The following is a 9,179-nucleotide window of genomic DNA, read 5'->3' as shown; positions in this document are numbered from 1 at the left end:
ATTGAACCGCATTCATGATGGAGATCTGGGATTACAATTATTACCTATAAAGAGGAATTCCCAGTAAGTGCAGGTCATAAGCTTGCTTTGATTAAGTCCCTGTCCCTTGTACACAGAGCCCTTCGCTACTGCCAATTGGATGGTTTAGTGAGGCCTCATCAGCCCATGGCCCTGTGGGCAGGCTGAGAAGATGGTGGAACTTGATTATCTAGAGGAAGTAAAAGTCTTAACAAGGTTTCTGTAGGTGAACTGGTGGAAGGATCATTAATGGAGAAGGCCGAGGGGAGTCTGGTCCTTTCTTGGGCCTGTGTGAGTCCCTCCTCTCACCGGGAGGGGTGTCCCTGTGTCCTGGTTGCCACCATGGCCCGTGCCACAGCCTGCAAGCCAAGTGAGCATTTCGGGAAAAGCAGGGATTGTTATGGAGCGGTGCGGGGAGGGTGTCAGGTCTGGTCCATTGAGGGATCTCCTCCATTCTCTCTCTCTCCCTCCCTCCTCTGCCTCCATCCACACCTTCGTGCACCCTCCTCTGCCTCCCCTGCCGCCTCCAGCACCTCCCTTGCCCAACGCCGCCGGGCGCTGGGTTAGCGGAGTCCCATGTCCCTTGTTTCCTGTCTTTCTGATCCCGACCCTGTCATTTTTTTCTTTTCACATGTATCCTTTAGTTTCCAGTTGGCCGGCCTGAGGTGGAACCGCCTTGCCATTGGCCCCTCTCTTCCGGTGCAGCAGGGGCGGGCGGGGGAGCTTGTGCCAGTGTTAGCACCCATACAAGTCCGCTCACACCCCACATAGCCATACAACTCTTAGCGGTGGATCACTTGGCTCGTGTGTCGATGAAGAATGCAGCTAGCTGCGAGAATTAATGTGAATTGCAGGACACATTGATCATGGACACTTCGGACGCACTTGCGGCCCCGGGTTCCTCCCTGGACTACACCTGTCTGAGAATCACTTGAGGATCAATTGCCGCCCTCTTGCGGTTTCGCTGCCGCTGCGGGACGGGGGGAGGGTTGGGGGATGGGCGCATCGCGCGGCTTGGACTCTGCTCACAGGGCCTCTCCCCTTGGCTGTCCATCTCCCGAAGAACAGACATGGGCAGTGTCCAGCGTTCGTCCACGCCTGGTTGGTCTGAGCGGGCCTCATCCTCCCCATCCACTGGCACCGCGCGCCGGCCAACCTCCTTGTGGCTCCTTCCTGCTTGCCCCGCCGCTCCCGCTCCCGTCCTCGCCTGCTCTCCCCACCATGTGGACGCGTCGGCATGGGCCGGTCGGGTGCCTGGGCGCCAGAGGGGCTGCGTCTCCGGGGTCGGTCATCGTGACTCCGATCTGGTGGGAGGGAAGGCCCTTCCCATGGGTTCGGTGCATCCACCACCACTGTGCACCCACCAGTGCATGCAGAGAGAGTAACCTGCAAGCGTCGGATGGGGTGGGGGCCATACCTCACCCGCGGGGGCCTGTCTCAGGTACCTCTCCTCCCCCCTCCCTCTGCCGGGGGCCGACCGCTCGGGCTCCAGCCAGAGGGACACCGTGGCGTCCATGCGCTGACGCGACTTGCCCCCGGGATGTGGGAGCTGGCCGGGGTAGAGAGGTCGCAGGCCCTGGCCTGGGACCCCGGCACCCTCTCTCTCTCCTCTCTGTCCATCCGCCCGAGGCAGCACATGCGCCTTCCTTTCCTCCTTCCCCTCTCGACAGTGACCTCAGATCAGACGTGACGACCCGCTGAATTTAAGCATATTAGTCAGCGGAGGAAGAGAAAGTAACCAGGATTCCCTGAGTAATGGTGAGTGAACAAGGAAGAGCCCATCGCTGAATCCCTGCCGCGTGCCGTGGCGCGGGAAATGTGGCATATGGAAGACCCACTCCCCGGCGCCGCTGGTGGGGGGCCCAAGTCCTTCGGATCGAGACCCAGCTTGTGGATGGTGTGAGTCCGGTAGCGGACCCAGGAGCGCCGGGCGCGGGTCTTCCCAGAGTCGGGTTGCCTGGGAATGCAGCCCAAAGAGGGTGGTAAACTCCATTTAAGGCTAAATACTGGCAGGAGACTGATAGCCAACAAGTACAGTAAGGAAAAGTTGAAAAGAACTTTGAAGAGAGAGTTCAAGAGGGCGTGAAATCGTTAAGAGGTTATCTGGTGGGGTCAGTGCAGTCCGCCAGAGGATTCAACCCGGCTGCACATGTTCGGCTGGGCCAGTGAACCCAGTGGATCTTTCCCGCTCCCCTTTCCTCCCGACCTCTCCACCTGCGCGACTTTCTTCCCCCTCCACGCGTCCAGCTGTCGCCTTCCCCGCTCCTCCCAATGCAGGGGGGGGGGGGTCAGCGTGCGCTCCCGGGGCGGGCGCGGGGTGCGGTGTGGGCGCCTAGGTGGGACCTGGGGTAGGGTTAGTGGGTAATGCTTCCCCCCCCCCCCCGTGTCGGTGACTGGCCACACTGGGCGTCCTTCCACTGTGGTGGTGCGCCAAAACCAGCTATGGGACCTCTGGGAAGGCCATGCTGGGAAGGCACTGCGGGGAAGGTGACTTGGGAGGCGGTGTGGCAACACCCATGGGCCCTGGACCACCCCGCCCCGAGTATTACAGCACATCCTCTCCATACAGAAGACACTGACAGACAGACAGACAGACAGACAGACACACACACACACACACACACACACACACAGGCACTCACACACACAGAGACACACACACACAAATACATATTTAAATATTTAAAATGATGTTTACAAAAACCAGTCTTCCTGTTTAACAGAGGTTTAAAGGGAAGTTGGCTGACAGAATGTTTTTGTGGGTTTTTATTCTCTTTTTTACCAAATAGGAGGTAGATCTGTTGGCACTTTTATTAAAAGCCAAAGTATTAAGTGGCGAGCCGATGTTTCAACTTTTACCATTTTGTTCCTTTCACGAAAACCAGGCAGTGTTGTTTCTTTGACTTTTCCTTTTTGAAACAAAATGGAAGGAGCTCTACCAGTTGGCCTAGTTTCCCTGTTCCTTTTCCCTCTTCCACTGTATGCTCAATGAAATAAAGGAAATAAATGAAGTTTCCAGTTATTTATTTGTTTGGGAGACCCGAACGCTCAACTCTCTCTCAAGAGATATTTCCATCTCCCACCCCAACCCCCCCCTCCCCCCCCCCCGCCACCACCACCACACACACACACAGGAGGCCTACTCCCTGTATGTGGGGGAAGGGGGAGGGGTGGACAGGAGCTAGCTAAGAGGGGGTGGGGTGGGGCTGGAGAATATGCATGGCACTGAAGCTCTGTCAGGGAAATACTGCAGCTGCCCTAGCATGCTTTGCTTCAGTGCTGAGCCAGTCGGTGCCTCTTTAGGGGGGGGTCAAGTTTTCTGCCTGATATCAGTGAGTGATGATTTCAGTGTGAATGTTTGATCCCTCGCTATCCTTTCAGTGCTCTGGCTCATGGCAAATGACTGAAGAAAACCTTAGTTAGACTCACACCCAGCTGTTTGGAAATGGTAATGGAATTGATAGCACACCCTCAGGGAAAGAGGAAGACTCCCTTTGCTCACTCTCAAATCCTAGCATCGCCCTGCCAGCTCTGGATTTCTAAGTAATGCTGAATCTGGACCATATTTGCAAGATTTGGCATTTCTGATTCATGTTTAATGTTTAGTTAAATAAAGCTTGTGAAGGGCTGGAGAGATGGCTCTGAGGTTAAGAGCACTCACTGCTCTGCTCTTCCAGAGGTCCTGAGTTTCATTCCACAGAAACCATATAGTGGCTCACAACCCTCTGCAAAGGGATATCCCGTGTACTCTACTGCCGTGTGTATATGAAAAAGGCTTTACTGTACTCATATAAATGAAAATAAATAAATAGAGGAATGGATACAGAAAATGTGGTACATCTACACAATGGAATATTACTCAGGTATCAAAAACAACGAGTTTATGAAATTCATAGGTAAATGGTTGGAACCTGGAAAATATCATCCTGAGTGAGCTAACCCAGTCACAGAAAGACATACATGGTATGCACTCATTGATAAGTTGCTATTAGCCCAAATGCTTGAATTACCCTAGATCCCTAGAACCAACGAAACTCAAGACAGATGATCAAAATGTGAATGCTTCACTCCTTCTTTAAATGAGGAAAAAGAATACCCTTGGCAGGGAAGGGAGAGGCAAAGATTAAAACAGAGACTGAAGGAACACCCATTCAGAGCCTGCCCCACATGTGGCCCATACATATACAGCCACCCAATTACACAAGATGGATGAAGCAAAGAAGTGCAGACCGACAGGAGCCGGATGTAGATCGCTCCTGAGAGACACAGCCAGAATACAGCAATACAGAGGCGAATGCCAGCAGCAAACCACTGAACTGAGAATAGGTCCCCCGTTGAAGGAATCAGAGAAAGAACTGGAAGAGCTTGAAGGGGCTCGAGACCCCAAAAGTACAACAATGCCAAGCAACCAGAGCTTCCAGGGACTAAGCCACTACCTAAATACTATACATGGACTGACCCTGGACTCTGACCCCATAGGTAGCAATGAATATCCTAGTAAGAGCACCAGTGGAAGGGGAAGCCCTGGGTCCTGCTAAGACTGCACCCCCAGTGAACCAGACTATGGGGGGAGGGCGGCAATGGGGGGAGGGTTGGGAGGTGAACACCCATAAGGAAGGGGAGGGGGGAGGGGGATGTTTGCCCGGATACCGGGAAAGGGAATAACACTTGAAATGTATATAAGAAATACTCAAGTTAATAAAAAAAAAGAAATTATTGATTTGAATATTGATTTGGATAATTATAGAGAATAATTTGATATTAAATACTGGGTAGGAGTGTGGGACTGCATTTTAACTATCTGAATTATGCTGTTTCAAGGTTATGTTAAATGACTTTTTTATAGATATGTACAGTATTAACATGACTTATATTCCAATCATTGTTCTTTGTCCTTCATTTTCTTTTTGACATTTTTTAGTTTTTCATATTTAAAAGCGGTTTTAAATATTTGCTTCATGCATCTGTACATGTGTGCACAAATGAGTACAGGTACTTGCAAAATGTAGGAGAGGGTATCCAATTTCCAGAGCTCGATTGACAAGTAGTAATGACCACCAAGTACTGGACACTGAACTTAGGTTCTCTAATAGAGACCAAGGAAAACAAATGAACCTTTTCTATGGGTCCTGATTTTAATTTTTGTTAAGGGTTTATTTCTGTGTGCCTTCCTTATTCGCGAAAACAACTTTGTCGAATTTGATACAAATAATTTTGTGTAAATATTCATCTTTAATTAATTGGGATTCAACAATTTGGACTGTATTTCCTATTGATTTTAGAAGATGATATCATACTGATATATACTATCAGAAAATCCTGCATGAAGTCACCATGGCTGAAAATAGGAATAGAGAAGGCTTAAAAAATTGTACTTCATTAAAGGTTGACATGTCCACCATATCTCTCATTAAAGTAAGCTCATATGTGGGAAAAGATACTTCAAATCAATCAGTTAAGGATTTGAGTTATTCTTGTAATATCAACTCAGCTCATTTACATTCTACCACTGCAAGCAAATTCCCTCCCCAGGTGACTGCCATGTGGTTACATTGTCTTTTTGAATTTTGCTGTACATATGGCTAGTTTGAAAAATTTGGACCTTAATGAGACTTGAATGGACTAAGAAAGGATCACCAGTGTTTCATTTGCTCAGTCCTTTTTTTTTTTTCCCTTTGTAACACCTCGAACTGCCATTATTTCAGTATGCATCCACATTTCAACATTTAGTGGTCCTGAACAGAGTGGGGAGCTTGTCAATGAGCCAGGAGCCAGGCCTACCTATCTGCAAACGATCTGTGAACGTGGTGACACAGAGATCCTCTGGGTCCCTCCACACGGTCTGAGGAGCAACACTGAAACCCGAGTTTGCAGAGTCAGGGCCTCATGCTCAAGCTGTCAGACTCCACTCCAGACCTGATGGGTGATCAGGGTGACTGAGAGCCCTGTTCAAACCTCTTCAACTTGTAAAAACAAAGCAATTATGGGAAAAGGAACCAACTCAGAACCATGTGCACTGAGGACTCTACACATGGCCTTTCTCTAGGCATATATCCAAGGACCCTGAGCGGTGGCCAATATGAGTCGCCCTGTGGCTGCTCTGTTCACCTCTAGACCTGAGCTCAAACCTCAAGAGCTGATGGTGGTGGCAGGGCCGCGGACCCAGAGCTCCCTTCCCATGCTGGTGGCAGGTGAACAAGTGTGGTCCAGAGCTAAGGAAGGGAGGCCAGGCTTTTTCAACCTCATCTGATGGCTTCTGGCCACAGCAAGTGTTGGGTGGTGATGGGCAACAAGGGACTTGAGGAGGGGAAAGCAGCACCCCTTGATAAAGATGGGGAGACTGAAAACTCTGAATTCCTCACCCGTGGCCAATTTCAGGGGAGGGGAGGTTACAATCTAAGCTTTGACCAAGGGTGGGAGTGGAGGAGTGGGGACCATGACTTGGATGGGGCAATCACTTAGACTTAAGAAAGCATGGGTACAGCCAGAGCACCCCAAGCCTAGTGGTGGTCAGTCCCACGGCTGCTACCTGAAACCTCCCCATCTATTCTATGGGCCACCACACAGCTGTGGCAGAGGGCGGGGCAGGCAAAGGCATACCCAGGCCAAGTGCCAGCAGCAGGTGATTGTGTGAGACGTGTCTGTCCATAGTTGCGTTAGCAGTGCCCACCGCTCCCAAAGGAAACCGATTTCAACACACCTTATTGATCCCATAAGTTCAACTAGGCAGACAGTGGTTATACTCGACAGATGATGTTACCCAGCACAACTTAGGTATTTCAAATGGACAAGAAGTTAGTATCAGAGCAGTGTCTCAGGATGAAGTTTAAGTGGGGCTTCCTCTCCAGTACTTTGAGGTCTATAGATGGATCTAGAAAATCCACTACTGTGGAAAATGAAGACTTGGGTTGGATGGGGAAGGGAGGCCCGGGCCTTGGCGACTAATGGCTGTAACTCTGTCCTTCTCGTGGCTGTGGCAGCTTCATGTTCTCTTTTGACATCATCAAGCGCTTCAGTTCCTGCAGGATGACTTTGATGCTGTGGCAATTCTGTCACTTTGCCAGCACTGCCATGGCTTGTGGATCCACCACTCCACTGGAACTGCTCACGCCATTCATATTGACTCTTGTTACACATCTCACAGACTGGGATGCTTCTGGATACTAGAGTGGCCCACACTCTATCTTAAGGCTGTATATTCGGTTTTCATAAATTGTTTGTAGAGGTCCAATTATCATGCTTGTCCATCTTGTGAGTGTCATGTCCTCATCGTCCTCCAGACCCTAGCTAACTGTGCTTTCGCGTACTCCTTTCTGGCCTTCTTCCAGCTCTTCCAACAGTCGGAAATCTCGAAGGACTTTTACTCCCAAGCCTGTGATGGCTGCCATCTTGCGTCGCTATCGCTCGAAGTCAGTCCTTCCTTTCTTCCTCTACCCCTAGGTCCCTAGCTCCTTCCCTCTCTCTCTCTCTCTTTTTCCACAGGGTCTCATAAACCCCAGACTTGCCTGAAGCTCACTATATATCCAGTGATGACTTTGAATGTCTGATATTCATCAATAAATTATAGATCGAACAATCATGCCTGATCTTGTACAGTTTTGGAACTCAGCCAAGGCTGTCTTCCATACTGGCATGTAGCCTGTCAAATGAGCAACTTACCAAATCTCTACCTGTTTCTTCCTTGTTCCCTTCCTTCCTTCCTTCCTTCCTTCCTTCCTTCCTTCCTTTCTTCCTTCCTTCATTCCTTCCTTCCATGCTTTCTTCCTTCCCTTCTTTTATTTTCCTTCTGTTCTTTCTGTTCATGCATTTTGTTTTCATTTTGATTTTGAAGTTAAAAGCTATTACTGAAGTTTTCAGTTCTTGAAACCAGAAAGCATGAGCTGTAGAGCATTTAGATTTTCATATGTAGAAATCATTGTGTACCTATAGTAAAAACTATATACATTAAAGGTGACAGAAGCATTATTTTCTCAGAGTACTGGCTCTGTTCTTCAATTATTGTTAGAAACTTTTATTATTATTAATAGTCCACATAATCTAATATATGTACTATTAACATCTGCATTTTGAAAATGACAAAAGGGTATAAATTGCATTTCCAATGCAGTAACACAGAAACAAGCATTTTTGCAATATTCTCATTCTAGAGTTAATATTTTATCTATCATGCAAATGTATTTTAGAGAAATTCATTGAGGATTCTCCTCTTGCTTAACTGTAGGTGACATTATCAAAACTTCTGAGAAAAAAGGAATTCCAGTGTGATTGTACTTAATTTCTTAAAGTTGAAATTGGTACAAAAAACAACACTAGGATGAATTTTTTTATAACTTCTGATTTCATTACATAGGCATGAGACATGGCTTGTGTCATTCTTAGAAGTTCTTACAAGAAAGTAACAGGAGAATTCTTTTGGAGCTTCCATAATTCGTGTCATTATTTGAAGAAGATGCTTATCAGTTTTATCAGAGGTTACTGTCTAGGTGAGGTGTTTCCAGGATGTTTTCATCTTATTACAAGAAGTCACAGAGAGCAAGGTGACAAGGAAACTTTATTCAAAAGCAAAGTGAGAAACACTGTTATTCAGTGTAGCTTTAATTTGTGGACCTCCCGAGAAGGAGGAATTGTTTACTCAGAGTTCAGTGTGGATATTTCTGTTCTGATTGACTTTTTTTGATTAGGCAAGACTTAATTAACTGTGAACATCAGTTTCCATGATGCATTTGATTTAATCAAATGCATATTCATTATCACTAGGTATATGACATTAAACAGGATGTTTCCCTTGAAAGTTGTTCCAGAGGATTCAATACGACTTACTGAGTATATATTCTAAACTGTCTCAGGCCAGTTGAAACAGATTTCTCCCTCCAGTATGTGGATATGCTCTTGAATACTTTTGAATGGAAGTTGATCATGAAAGAGAAGTTTATAAACAATGTTATGTGCAGGGAGTCTTAGTCCATTGTTTGATACGTATACAGCTTCATGCAGGTGAGATGAGGTGAGCAACTTCATTGTTAGGTATATTTCTGGAAGGTAGATTTTTATGCAGCCTAAGTCAAGTGAAATCCCAGGTTGAAGTGCTTTTCCCATACCTATATGCCTCATTCAAGGAATTTTAGTGCTTTTGCTTGTATCGTTACTTAGGCTACAGTACA

At 47.4% G+C, this 9,179-nt stretch overlaps 1 non-coding gene and 1 pseudogene across 1 annotated transcript; one reads left to right on the top strand and one right to left on the bottom strand.

Annotated features, from left to right (window-relative positions):
- The first annotated feature begins 795 nt into the window (after positions 1-795).
- Positions 796-948, top strand: LOC120101382 (5.8S ribosomal RNA). The gene has a single exon (XR_005501731.1). It is a non-coding gene; the product is annotated as a 5.8S ribosomal RNA (ribosomal RNA).
- Positions 949-6,959: 6,011 nt separating this feature from the next.
- On the bottom strand, positions 6,960-7,406 carry LOC134485708 (ubiquitin-conjugating enzyme E2 variant 1-like; annotated as a pseudogene).
- Between the last annotated feature and the right edge of the window lie 1,773 nt (positions 7,407-9,179).

This window comes from Rattus norvegicus, chromosome 2, assembly GCF_036323735.1.
Source record: "Rattus norvegicus strain BN/NHsdMcwi chromosome 2, GRCr8, whole genome shotgun sequence".
Taxonomy (NCBI): Eukaryota; Metazoa; Chordata; class Mammalia; order Rodentia; family Muridae; genus Rattus; species Rattus norvegicus.
The sequence above is the reverse complement of the archived record's forward strand: the minus strand, read 5'-3'. Positions and strand labels throughout refer to the sequence as shown.